The sequence below is a fragment of the Spermophilus citellus genome (genome assembly GCF_964194105.1).
Source record: "Spermophilus citellus genome assembly, chromosome: 3".
Taxonomy (NCBI): domain Eukaryota; kingdom Metazoa; phylum Chordata; class Mammalia; order Rodentia; family Sciuridae; genus Spermophilus; species Spermophilus citellus.
The window spans coordinates 127,847,117-127,860,604 of NC_138184.1; the positions used below are offsets into that span (position 1 = coordinate 127,847,117).

Consider the following 13,488-nt stretch of genomic DNA (forward strand, 5'->3'; position numbering starts at 1 on the left):
ATTGTCTCTGTCAAAGATGCAAAGGCAATTCAATGGCAAAAGGGTAGACTCTTCAATAAATTTTGCTAGAAAAATTGAAAGTTCAAATATGAAAAAAAGGCTACACACCTCTCTCTTTACAAAAACTAACTCAAAGCATATTAGAGATCTAAATATGAAGTTTGAACTATAAGACTTATGAGGAAATTTTCATGATATTGGATTTGATTTTAAAAACAATACCAAAGCAAGATCAATGAAGGAAAAATTAATAATTCTGACTCTATTAAAATTAAAAGTGCTCAGTGAAATAACTGTTGAGAGGATGCAAAGAAACCATAATCTGTGGGAAAATATTTGTAAATCACATATCTGCTAAAGCACTTGTGTCCAAAATATGCAAAAAAAAAAACTCTTCAAACTCAGCGGTGAGAAACCAAACACTGAATTAAAATTAGGCAAAAAATCTGAACAGACACCACTCCAAACATGATATACATATGGAAAATAAGCATATGAAAAGATGTTCAACATCATTCACCATTAGGCAGATGCAAATTAAAATTCCAAGAATAGAACAAAAATATTTGAAGGGCTAAAATCCAAAAACCTGACAATACCAATTGCTGGCAGAGATGTAGAACAATGGGCATACTTAATGCAGTGAGGATGTGAAATGATACAGCCATTCTGGAACAGTGTGGCAGTTTCATAAAATGTTAAACACAGTCTTTACCAAGTGATCCAACAGTCACACTCCTAGAAATTTTCCCAATTTGAAAATGATATTTATATTAAAAACAAAAATCTGCCCAGAAACATTTATAGCAGCTTTATCCATCATCTTCAAAACCTGGAAGCAACTAAGATGCCCTTCAATAGGTGAATGGTCAAAGTGTGATACATTCAGTATGAAATACTATTTCATAATTTCTTTTAAAAATGAGCTGGTAAAAGCTATCTGCTAAACCCAAGGCCAGCATCATTCTAAATGGAGAAAAATTGAAAGCATTCCTGCTAAAAACTAAAATAAGACAAGGATGTCTTCTTTCACCACTTCTATTCAACATCATCCTTGAAACTCTAGCCAGAGCAATTAGACAAAAGAAAGAAATTAAAGGGATACAAATAGGAAAAGAAGAACTCAAACTATTACTATTTGCTGATGACATGATTCTATATCTATAAGATCCAAAAAATCTACCAGAAAACTCCTAGAACTAATAAATGAGTTCAGCAAAGTAGCAGGATATAAAAATCAATATCCATAAATCAAACACATTCCTATATATCAGCGATGAATCCACTGAAAGAGAAATTAGAAAAACTACTCCATTCACAATAGCCTCAAAAAATATAAAATACTTAGGAATCAATTTAACAGAAGAGGTGAAAGATGTCTACAATGAAAACTACAGAACACTAAAGAAAGAAATTGAAGAAACTTCAGAAGATGGAAAGATCTCCCATGTTCCTAGATAGGCAGAATTATTATTGTCAAAATGGCCATACTACCAAAAGCATTATACAGATTTAATGCAATTCCTATTAAAATTCCAATGATATTCTTCATAGAAATAGAAAAAAGCAATCATGAAATTTATTTGGAAAAATAAGAGACCCAGAATAGACAAAGCAATCCTTAGCAAGAAAAGTGAAGCAGGAAGCATCACAATACCAGACCTTAAACTATATTACAGAGCTATATTAACAAAAACAGCATGATATTGGTGTCAAAATAGACTTGTAGACCAACATTACAGAATAGAGGACCCAGAGACAAACCTACATAAATACAGTTATCTCATACTAGACAAGGGTGCCAAAAACATTCACTGGAGAAAAGATAGTCTCTTCAACAAATGATGCTGGCAAAACTGAAGATTCATACGTAGCAAAATGAAATTAAACCTCTATTTCTCACCCTGCACAAAAATCAACTCAAAATGGATCAAAGACTTAGGCACTAGAACAGAGACCCCGTGCCTAATAGAAGAAAAAATAGTCCCAAATCTTCCCCCCACCCCACTATCTGACTTCCTTAACAAGACTCCTAAAGCACAAGAAGTAAAATTAAGAATCAATAAATGGGATGAATTCAAATTAAAAAGCTTCTTCTCAACGAAGGAAACAATAACGTGAAGAGAGAACCTACAAAATTGGGAGAAAATATTTGCCACATGCACCTCCAATAAAGCATTAATCTCTAGGATATATAAATAATTCAAAAAAACTTAACACCAAAAATCCAAATAACCCAGTTAATAAATGGGCTAAGGAACTGAACAAACACTTCCCAGAAGAAGAAATACAATCAATCAACAAATATATGAAAAAGTGTTTCACATCTTTAGCAATTAGAGAAATGCAAATCAAAACTACTCTAAAATTTCATCTCATTCTTATCAGAATGGCAATCATCAAGAATAGAGGCAACAACAAATGTTGGTGAGGATGTGGTGAAGAAGGTACAGTCATACATTGCTGGTGAGATTGAAAATTAGTACAACCAGTGTGGAAAGCAGTATGGAGATTCCTCAGAAAACTTGGAATGGAATCACCATTTGACCCAGATATCCCACTCCTCAGTCTATACCCAAAGGACTTAAAATCAGCATACTACAGTAATTCAGCCACGTCAATGTTTATAGCAGCTCAATTCACAATAGCTAGATCATGGAACCAAACTAAGTGTCCATCAATAGATGAATGGATAAACAAAATCAACATTTTGTGTATATACTCAGTGGAATACTACTCAGCTTTAAAAAAGAATGAAATTATGGCATTTGACAGTAAATGGATGGAGTTGGAGAATATCATGCTAAGTGAAGTAAGCCAATCCCATAAAACCAAAGGCTGAATGTTTTCTCTAATATGAGGATGCTAATTCACAATAAGGTGGAGGGCACTAGAGAAGAATAGAGTTACCTTGGATTAGGTAGAGGGAAATGAAGGGAGAGGATGGGAGGGGATGTGGGGAAAGGAAAGACAGCAGAATGAAACAGACATTATTACTTTATGTATATCTGTAATTGCATGACCAATGATTCTACAACATGTACACAGAAAAATGAGAAATTATATCCCATCTATGTATGATATATCAAAGTGCATAAATGCATTCTACTGTCATGTATAACTAACTAAAACAAATTAAAAAAGTCTAAATCCCTAAAAAGATGAGCTGGTGCCAGGTGCAGTGGCTCACACCTATAATCCCAGCAACTAGGAGAGCTGAGGCAGGAGGATTGCAAGTTCAAGGCAAGCCTCAGCAACTTAGCAAGGCCCTAAGCAACTTAACAAGACCTATCTCAAAATAAAAAGGGGCTGGGGTATAGCTCAGTAGTTAAGCGCCCCTGGGCTTAATTTCTAGTACTAAATAAATAAATAAATTGATAAGCCATGCAACGATCTAAATGAATCTCAAATAAATATTGCTAAGTGAAAAAAGCCAATCTAAAATTGCTACTATGTGATTCCAATTATAAAACATTCTAGAAAAGGCAAAAAGTATAGAGATGGTGAAGAGATCTCTGACTGCCAGATCTTCAGGATGGGAGATGGGTAGAAAGGGTAGATAGTTGAAGCACAGAATTGCAGCAGTCTGGCTGGGCACAGAATCACGAGCCACTACACACCTTGTAGATTCAAACAGCAATTCTTTATTCCCGAACTCACACCGGCCCTCTACAAACACGTTCTCCTGAAATCCACGTTCTGCCGCAAAATTTACGTACTCCACCAGGCTTGAATTCCAAATACTTTCTTTTTTTTTTTTATTGGTTGTTCACAACATTACAAAGCTCTTGACATATCATATTTCATACATTAGATTGAAGTGGGTTATGAACCCCCAATTTTACCCCAAATGCAGATTGCAGAATCACGTCGGTTACACATCCACAATTTTACATAATGCCCTATTAGTAATTGTTGTATTCTGCTACCTTTCCTATCCCCTACTATCCCCCCTCCCCTCCCCTCCCATCTTCTCTCTCTACCCCATCTACTGTAATTCACTTCTCTCCTTGTTTATTTTCCCATTCCCCTCACAACCTCTTATATGTAATTTTGTATAGCAATGAGGGTCTCCCTTCATTTCCATGCAATTTCCCTTTTCTCTCCCTTTCCCTCCCATCTCATGTCTCTGTTTAATGTTACTCTTTTCTTCCTACTCTTCCTCCCTGCTCTGTTCATAGTTGCTCTCATTATATCAAAGAAGACATTTGGTATTTGTTTTTTAGGGATTGGCTAGCTTCACTAAGCATATACTTTCTGAATCCCACGAGAACTCAAGGGGAACTCAGGCAGCAGGATGCGCCCTATTCCCAGCAGGAATAACCTTAAACCTGGAATCGCCCTAAACCCAGATTGTCCTAAACCGGGAACGCCCTAAACCCAAGGAGCAGGATACTTCCTAAAACCTGCAGGATACACCCTAAACCTGGATCCACCCTGGTCCTCGAGCAGGGTCACCTTTCTCAAACATACATGCAATGTCACAGCGAATGTCCAAGGCAAGTCCATTTCCACGAGTCCTTCCTCTAAGCAACATGGGGTACGCTGGCAAGGAAATTTCGATGCGTCATTCCTACTTGGCAATGGCCCTCAGCACAGAATATTTTTGTTAAGGCAGTGTAACTACTCTATATGATTCTCTGTGTGTGTGTGTGTGTGTGTGTGTGTGTGTGTGCATTTTTCAAAACAACACAAGGAGTGATCATCAATATATGCAAATTCTAAAATATCACACAGCATGAGCAAGGCCCTGGCTTTGATCCTCAGCACCATAAAAAGGAAGAGGAAGAGGAGGAGGAAGAAGAGGAGAAGGGAAAAAAAATCTCAACACAAAGATGGAGGAGGAGGGAGGAAGGAAAAGGATAAGATATCCCAGCATACAACACCAATCCAACTTTTAACAAATACATGGAAAACCTCACTGAAGCGGGTGAGATAAAAAGTTGCCCAAGTAACTCTGGAAATCAGTGGAATAAGGCTAAAAGACAGTTGTTGGTAAAGTGGTTTCCTATTGGGATGCAGTTGCATAAGTCTTAGATATCTATAGGTGTGCACCAGAATGAACAAGTTAGTGAACATGTGGTGGGACGGTGGGAGCCAGGGTCCTTACTATATGGTCCTTACTATGACATGAAAAAGGACAGCAGGCCTTCAAGCGATGGGATCAGACCCTCCATATTATGTCCTGCTTTATTCAAAGTGTACTTGGGGCTGGGGTCCTAAACTCAATCCTCAGCACCATATACAAATAAATAAAAAGTAAAAGTATAAAAAACACAACGTAATTATAAAGAAAAAAGTCTACTGATTTAAATGTGAATTTTTTAAAATATTTTTTTTAGTTATAGATGGACACAATACCTTTATTTTATTTGTTTATTTATATATGGTGCTGAGAATGGAACCCAGGGCCTCACACATGTAAGACAAGCACTCTACCACTAAGCCACAATCCCAGTCCCTTAAATGTGAAACTTACACCCAAAATACTCTGAGGTGATGTCTGGAATGATGTTTGACCAAACAACTGGACACCAAGGCCCAGGCAAGTAGACACAGATAATCAATACACTGTCCTTCAGAAGAGGAAGAACAGGGTGGGCAGTGCCAATGCAGGTGTGATGGGGATTCTGTGAGCAAAAGCTCCTGCCAGAGGCAACCAGTGCAGAGCAAGGGACAGGGCAGCCCAAGAGGCTCCTGGCTTGGCTGGCAGGACGCAAAAGTCCAGGCTAAGTCGACCACTGGGGCTGAAGCATGATAACGAGCTGACACTCAAAAACTGTCCCCTATTTGCTCTCTCAGATTAATTAGAAGCACTGACATCAGAAGAGTCGGGCGCTGGCATTTGAAAATGAATCAATTTCCCAAGGAAGTGCTGTGTAGAGAGCCTACCGATGACCAGAGAAGCAGCTGTTCCCACTAAAAGGATATAAGCTCTGTCACCAGACAAGCACAGTCAGCAGGGGTTGCTCACTGCAGCCCAGAGCAAGGCATGAGCAGCTGCAATAATTTATCCAATCATTGATGTGCTAGGTTTTCTTTAAATGCAGAGAGACATGGGGCTTAGTGGGTCAAAGCAAATGAATAAGAAGCAGAAGGGGTCCCTCCACCCGGCCCACTTAACTTCAGAGATATTGGAAGAAGGTGCAGGTGGTGTTCATTCTGGCCTCATCCTTGCCGCATGACCTCAGAGAAAACACGCTGAGCCTCAATTTTCTCCATAAAATGTACTTGCAGTGAGTTTCATTAAAGACTTCAAAGTCTGGAAGTCATGGTTTAGAAATCCATTTGATGCTTTCAGCTCCAGTTCAGAAACTTCTATGGAGTCACCCAGTCTGTCTTGTTCCTATTTTTATGCAACAAACACACACTTTCTTTTTTTTTCTTTTTTTTTACCTATCCGTGTATCTTTATTTGTATTTTGTGTTCTTTCTAAAGATTAACCTTTTTAAAATACCTTAAAATGATGGTATCAAATGCCAAAAATGTGTGGGAGCAAAACCAAAACAAAACCAAAGCTACAGAAAACCATTAGATTCTTTTTACAAAACCGGAGTTATTGATATATACCAAAGCAAATAAGACAGACTTAATTATGGTTCCTTGAATGTGAAGTTATTGATATACTTGCAGAAAACAAAGAAATAGATGTAAAGGGATGGGATTACAATATTTAAACCTTTGCAATTTAGCATTTATATTGAAATGGTGAGATGAAGATACACAGATCAAGGAAATAACTTGGTTACACAGGCAAGAGCAGAGGCATTATATAAGGTGAGGAGGCACGGGTTTCTGTTTCACCTCTCCCACCAACCAACTGTGTAACTTTGGAAAAGTTACTTCATTTCTCCACACCTCCTTTTTCTCCTATATAGATGGCACTAAACCCACTTCAAAGAATGTTCATCATCTGCTCAGCATCCCCTTCTGGGTAACCACTCCTCTCCCATTGAGTCCTGGTTGGGCTAACAGTCTGTGGTCCTCCTCTAAGGATTTTCAAAATAGAGCTAGTGGGAATACCACCTCTTGTTTTACCACCTCTTGGTGGTGGTAAAACACACACTTTCTTTAAGGTTTAAGGAAAGACTGGCCTTTAAGATGATATGGACTATTCTTATAGCTCATGTTCAAGACTCACTGTTTAAAAATCCCCAGGATATGGAGGCTATTTGTGTTGGCATTACTGTCTGCCCAGAGTATAGAACATTCAGAGGGGTGGTCAAGGTCATTCTTGCCATGGCCTCAGTTCTGGAGAGAGCAGTGGTTTCAGAAGGCATGGGGATGGCCCTGCAGAGGTCATGGTGACAATGCTAAAGCTACTGTGGTTTGTGCGGCGCTCATAGCCCATAGAGAAGGGTCTCAATAACACTTGTGCACTGATGGATCAGTGGTGTGGTGGAGGCAACCTCAAACCATAGCCAGTGCAATGGTCAGTCCCAGGTCTGTCTACAATATAGAAACAATTTAACTGTTTGTCTCTGGTCAGGTAGCTGGAAAGTAGAGGCATTAGTTTCTAACACCAGAAGTGGAGCTCAGAATCCTCCAATCCCAATCACCAGGGATGCCTCCCTGAAAAGGGGCATCTACCCAACTAAGAAACCCTTGATTGCTTTTTCTCTTTGGTAGGTGAGTAGATCAAGTTTTAATGTAGTGGTGCCTCAAAGTTTCTTGGGAAAGAAGAGTTAATTCTATCAGAAATTAGGTTCTGCATGTAATTATGAATGTCCAATAAAATCTCTGTCTGTATAGCAACAATTTTAGACCCAGACTTGTTTTAGGAATGAATGAGGGAACCAAAGAGATCATATTAAATCATAGGGCCTGTATACAACCCAGACAGTAAAAGCAGAAGCAGAAGCCAAAGAAGGAACAACAGCAAAGGTGAGGACCTAGGAGCTCAAAATATTTACCCTCTTCCAAGATTCCCAATAGCCAAAGAGAAAAAAGAAATGTGATCAGTGAAATAATTAAGTTTCTATAAAACCATCACCAACTTCTCAGGAGGATCCTGGCCTCTCCTTGTCCTAGAACAGAGTCTACTCAAGGTGTCTTCCTTAGCAGACCTCATCCACTCCCACCCACAAGTTGACAAGCCCCTAGCACCTGGGGTATGTTTCATCACTCCATTAGGGGAGTACCCTGCCTGAGGGTTCACTGTGTGTTCCCAGCACCAGAGATAATGCATGGCCCAGAGAGACTCAGCCCTCAGTCACTGAATGAATAAATGAATGAATGGCCTGGTTTCATTAGCAGGATGTTAATTGACAGGGAACCCTGTAGCCATCCACAAAATAAACTGCTCTTAGACTCTGGAGACAAGATCTGTATACATCAAAGGCAGTTGATAATCAGAAATGAAGGGAGGGATAACAACCACACCGGAGCTTCAAAGAAGCACACAGGTCACCTCCTACAGTGGGACAAGGCTGACCTGGGGACCTGGGGGCTGTGCTGAGCCTGGACCTTAGGCAGAGGGAGGAGAGACAGAATTCAGGGAGAAAGACTCCTCAACAAAAAGGTCCAAAAATGGTCACTAAGGATTGTGGGGTTGGCTATCCACCATACAAAGAAAGATGTTGTAACAGGGCACACCTATAATTCCAGCTAATAGGTAGGCTGAGGCAAGAGGATTATAAATTCAAGGCCACCCTGGGAAAATTAACAAATCCCTGTCTCAGTGGTAGAGTGTTTCCCCACCATGCACAAGGCCCTGGTTTCAATCCCCAGCACTGCAGAAAAGAAAGGAAGGGAGGGAGGAAGGGAGGGAGGAAGGGAGGGAGGAAGGGAGGAAGGGAGGGAGGGAGGAAGATGCTGTTGTGTTGACAGAACCAGAAGGTGGGAGGGCACACCTGAGCTCTCAAGAAGTAGACCCTTTCCCCAGGCCTCCCTTGTTTATACAGAGCCCTCTTAGGACGGCACATTCAATGAACACCAGTTTCTTCTGTAAAATAAATATGCAAAGTTGCAAGGGTTCATGGACCAATATTGAGATAAGGCAGGTCTAGGGGCATAAGGCAGTTAGGGGCCCGGGTGCAGAGGGGTCAGGGAACACTGCAGTGTTGCACACATTTCTGAACAGCACCTTCAAAGACCAGAGGGAGTACAAATACCTGGGACCAATTCCAAGAAGGAAAACAAAGATGCTGACTGGATCATGGGAGAATGTGGGAGGAGGTGAGCCCAAAAGAAAAAAAAAAAATCCCCTAAGGGATGGGCAACGAGGTAGATCAGGCAACACATCTATTCCAAACCTCTGAGGAAGTGAAAAGCAATTTGTATGGTGCATCCCAAAGGGCAGAAGCTGCAAGGAGGAGATTGAAGGAAGAGATAGACATTTTTTTTAAACAGCCAGAACTGCCCAGATATAAGAAAGCTTGATCCACAGAGGAATTCATTCACTCAATTCAATTCATCACTCATATGTTTAATAACTATTTATTAGCCATATTTCAGGCACTGGAAAGAGAGTAGTGGGCAACATGAAGGTTATCTCTACTTTCACAGATTTTGTTTTGTTTTAGTGCTGGGGTTTGAACCCAGGGCCTCACACACACTAAGCATGCACTGTACTACTGAGCTACACCCCTATCCTCACAGGGTTTAATTACTAAGGGATGGTGGACCTTTTATAAATAGTGAAGTGTCGCCAGAGGTGGTCTTCAGTGGACATTTCAAGCAGGCAAGTGTTAGGTAATTTGGGACAGAGCTCTTCAGAGAGTGGATATCTCAGTCAAATCCACTTGAAGTCATAAGATTTTTTTAATAATTTACTTTGCCTACTTTAGTCTTAACTATGAATCTCAAATTGAAATGTTCTGAAATTGCCTCTTGAAAGATCTTCCCTCTGAAAATGTAAAAGTAGAAAAAACAATTTCCTTTGCTTGGGTCAACACTGGTCTTTGGGGACTCAAGTCTGACTTACATGCTAATGGAAGTTAATTGGACCAGGAGCCAGAGTCCCTGTGCACAAGGCCCCAGACTCTATTTGGGGTTGCTCATCTCAAAAGAGGAAAGGGAAAATGATCCTGAACCAAATCAATTTCAAGATCTCCCAAGAGACATGGACAGACAGTTGGTCCAGATCTCGGAAGGTCCTGCCCACTGGAGCCCACATATCCCTTCCCATCTTCTTGGACAGACATCCCCAAATTCCCCAGTGATGGATCCAAGTCAAAGAAATGGCCATGAACCACACCTGCTTGGCTTCCAAGATGGAACACCACAGTCAGGCAAGGAAGAGTTACTTCTAGGTTTATCATCAGGCTTCGATTTCCCTAAAATCTTTTCCAAATTCTCTCTTTCTTCTTGTTTTTTTAAGTTCAGGGCCTAAATTCTTTCTCCTCTTCAGTTAACCCAACACCTGCTAATCTCCTACTCGAAGGAAGCCATGAGCCAGATTCTGAAAACCCAGAGGTTAAGTTGCTACAAGATAGAGATATTAGAATTCTCCTGGTATGTAGGGCTGGGGATATAGCTCCATTGGTAGACTGCTTGCTTCGCATGCAGAAGGCCATGGGTCTAATGCCCAGCACCACAAAAAAAAAAAAAATTCTTCTGGTATGTTCACTTATGACTCCCCATGTTTAGGAGATACAATGGGGGACCTCAGTCTGTAAGATCCAAATGGAGCTCTCCATCCTGGCAGCAGAGGCAGAAAGGGGAAAACCATAAAAACCCAGCTCTCCATGTACAACCTCAAGAATGGAATCCTAACTAGAATAAGTTATATTCTATGTATACATAATACGTCAAAATACACTGTACTGTCATGTATATCTAAGAAGAAAAAAATTTAAAGCCAGGTCTGTCTTTTGACAAGGGGATAGTCCTTCTTGTCCTATTTTGCCAGATACTCATGAGAGTTTAATGCAGAGATCTTTGTGGAGAGGACTTTTGGGTGGGTAGCAGATATGAAGAAGGTGACTCTGCTAGGCTGTGGGAAAGTTTGTTGTGCCCACTGGCTCCCTTACTGTCCCTGGGTCTCCAGAGCCTGGGAGATAAATCTTGTTGTTAGTCTGAACAACTGCTGATGACCCTTCCCCATTCTTGGTCCGTCTCACTCTCCACCCCCAGGGAGAAGGGTTCCATCCTACTGTCCAGATCCAGGCATTGACAAGGCCATGGCAGATTCTTCTGTGCCCTTATTGTGGTTTGGATGTCCCACAAAGGCCCATGGTCTAAAGGCTTGGTCTCCAGCCTGTGGTACTGTATTGGGAGATGGTGGAAGCTTTAGGAAGTGGAGCCTAGTGGGAGGGAATTAGGTCCCTGGGGCTGTGCTTTTGAAAGAGATATTGAGACCACAGTCCTTTTATTCTCCCTCTTTGCTTCCTGGCTACTATGAGGTAAGCAGACTCCTCTACCACACACTACTGCCACAATGTACTGTTCTGCTACACTCTGAAATAATGTGGGCAATGACCATGGACTGAAACAATAAGCCAAAATAAACCTTTCCTCCTTTAAGTTCTTAATTTTTTTTAACATTTAAGCAGAATGTCTTATTGACTCTAGGTCACCTGGGAATAATTACCTGCATTTATGTTTTATGATATTTTACCTCATTGAGAAAAAAAAAGATAAATTATTACAGACTTTTGACTTTCATGTGTTTGCTGCTCTGGGCTAAGAAAACGTTCTGTTCTCTCCCCAGAAATATTTGCTTCAGTGTTACAACTCATCAACAAAAGATGTATGGACCACATTTCCACTTGCTGACACCTACTTCTAGCCAGAAACCAACTTCTTTGTAGCATTTATGATATCAGCATCAGCCACTGAGTCAGTTTGCTGAAGGAGGGTGGATGGTGGCATATAAGAACCAGCAACTAGGCCAGTGGGGTATGCCTGTAATCCCAGTGGCTCAGGAAGCTAAGGCAGGAGGATCATGAGTTCAAAACCAGCCTCAGCAATTTAGCAAATCCCTAAGCAACTTGGTAAGACTCTGAGTCTCTAAATAAAATATTAAATAGGGATGGGGATGTGGCTCAGTGGTAAAGCACCTCTGTGTTCAATCCCTGGTAACAAAATGAAAGAGAGAGAGAGAGAGAGAGAATATGAACCTGGGATCTAACATCATCCAGGAAATTTAATGTCCACTGACATTAGGTATCCAGCTTCCAGCTTCTTCTAAGCAGTCTGGCCATCTTCATTGGCAAGGTTTCCTTGAGCAATTGATTTTACTTGATAACATCTCCAGCAGCTGCAGCCTTGGAGATTGTGTAAATTCCAAAGTGTCCAGAATCCAAGTAACCGGCATTAAAAGCAGAAACATCAAATGACTGGTGATTTCCTTTGGCAATAGCCTGGTACAGGACGGTAGTGACATTGCTGCCCCTCTTGACGTGTGGTCCAGCATCCCAAGGACATGCTGAAGAACAGTGAATGCATGTGCTGCACTTCCTATGGTAGACTTTCTGCTACAACTACAGAATGGACAAGATTTGTCTCCATTCTGTTCTCAAATTTCACCTCCACAATATTTGGCCTTTGCACCAAATAAATCAAGCCCACCCGTTACATTGAGAAACTGTTCAGCAACTTGCTTTAAAACAGGATGACTCACACCAAGTCCAATCAAAGTCATTCTTGTGCTTGTAAAATAGCTCTGAATGAAGTAATGTAGCTCTTCTGATGTCCTTTTTCCAATCCTATAGTCGGGACAATACAAGGAATTACCCAAGGCCTTCTGTTAAGCCATGGCATGGAAATTTTCACTGTGAAAAACTTGTAAATTCTGAAAAGCCACACTTTTGTCAATCCTTAGCTGAGACTGAAGGGCAGCCACTTCCCCAACCTGCTTCTTTGGTGACATTGAGCAGGAACTCCATTAGAATATCGACAGCATCCCACAGGTACCCCTCAGTGTCAGCCATATTTTCCCTTGTTGTTCCCACACTTAATTTAGCACCAACTGCTTCAATTCTACAGGTTATCTTGAAAGATAAAACTCCTTTTGTAGTTAAACTGGATGCAAGATGCATCAAATGACAGATTCCTAAATTGCTGGAGTCCTCACATCTACTGCTTGCTTTCATAATCAACCAATTCTTGATGCAGAAGCATAGTTTTCTGGAGAAGCAATCATCAAACCATTGAGTACTGTGGAAAGTTCAAGGTCCTGAGGATGTAGAGGAACTCTTGCAGGGGCCGGTTGTGCCTTTAACTTCAGGGCAACTTTGAGAGAATAAAATCTCAAGAGGGACCCAGCTCTGGTTAGTACCTTCATGGTTCAAGAGTGCATGGACCCACAGTCACTGCCAGCTTAAAGGAAAACAAGATGGTCTCCTCTTAGTTTGTTAACTTAGGTATTTTGTCACAGTGATAGAAAGCTAACTAACACAGTCCTCCTGGTGTAAAAGTTTGGATTTTATAGGTGGTTGGAGCTCTGTTTTTTCATTATCTTCACATCTTCTGCTCCTTCATCTTATATTCTAGAGGGAGAAATCAGATCATGTCACTGAGTGGCCTCAGATACTCTGCTAAGCC

General features: G+C 40.8%; 1 pseudogene across 1 annotated transcript; it reads right to left on the minus strand.

Annotated features, from left to right (window-relative positions):
• Positions 1-11,670: 11,670 nt before the first annotated feature.
• Positions 11,671-13,228, minus strand: LOC308643430 (cytochrome b-c1 complex subunit 2, mitochondrial-like; annotated as a pseudogene). Its single transcript has 2 exons — positions 12,100-13,228; positions 11,671-11,847 (listed from the first exon to the last, which is right to left on the minus strand). The product of its transcript is annotated as a cytochrome b-c1 complex subunit 2, mitochondrial-like (transcript).
• Between the last annotated feature and the right edge of the window lie 260 nt (positions 13,229-13,488).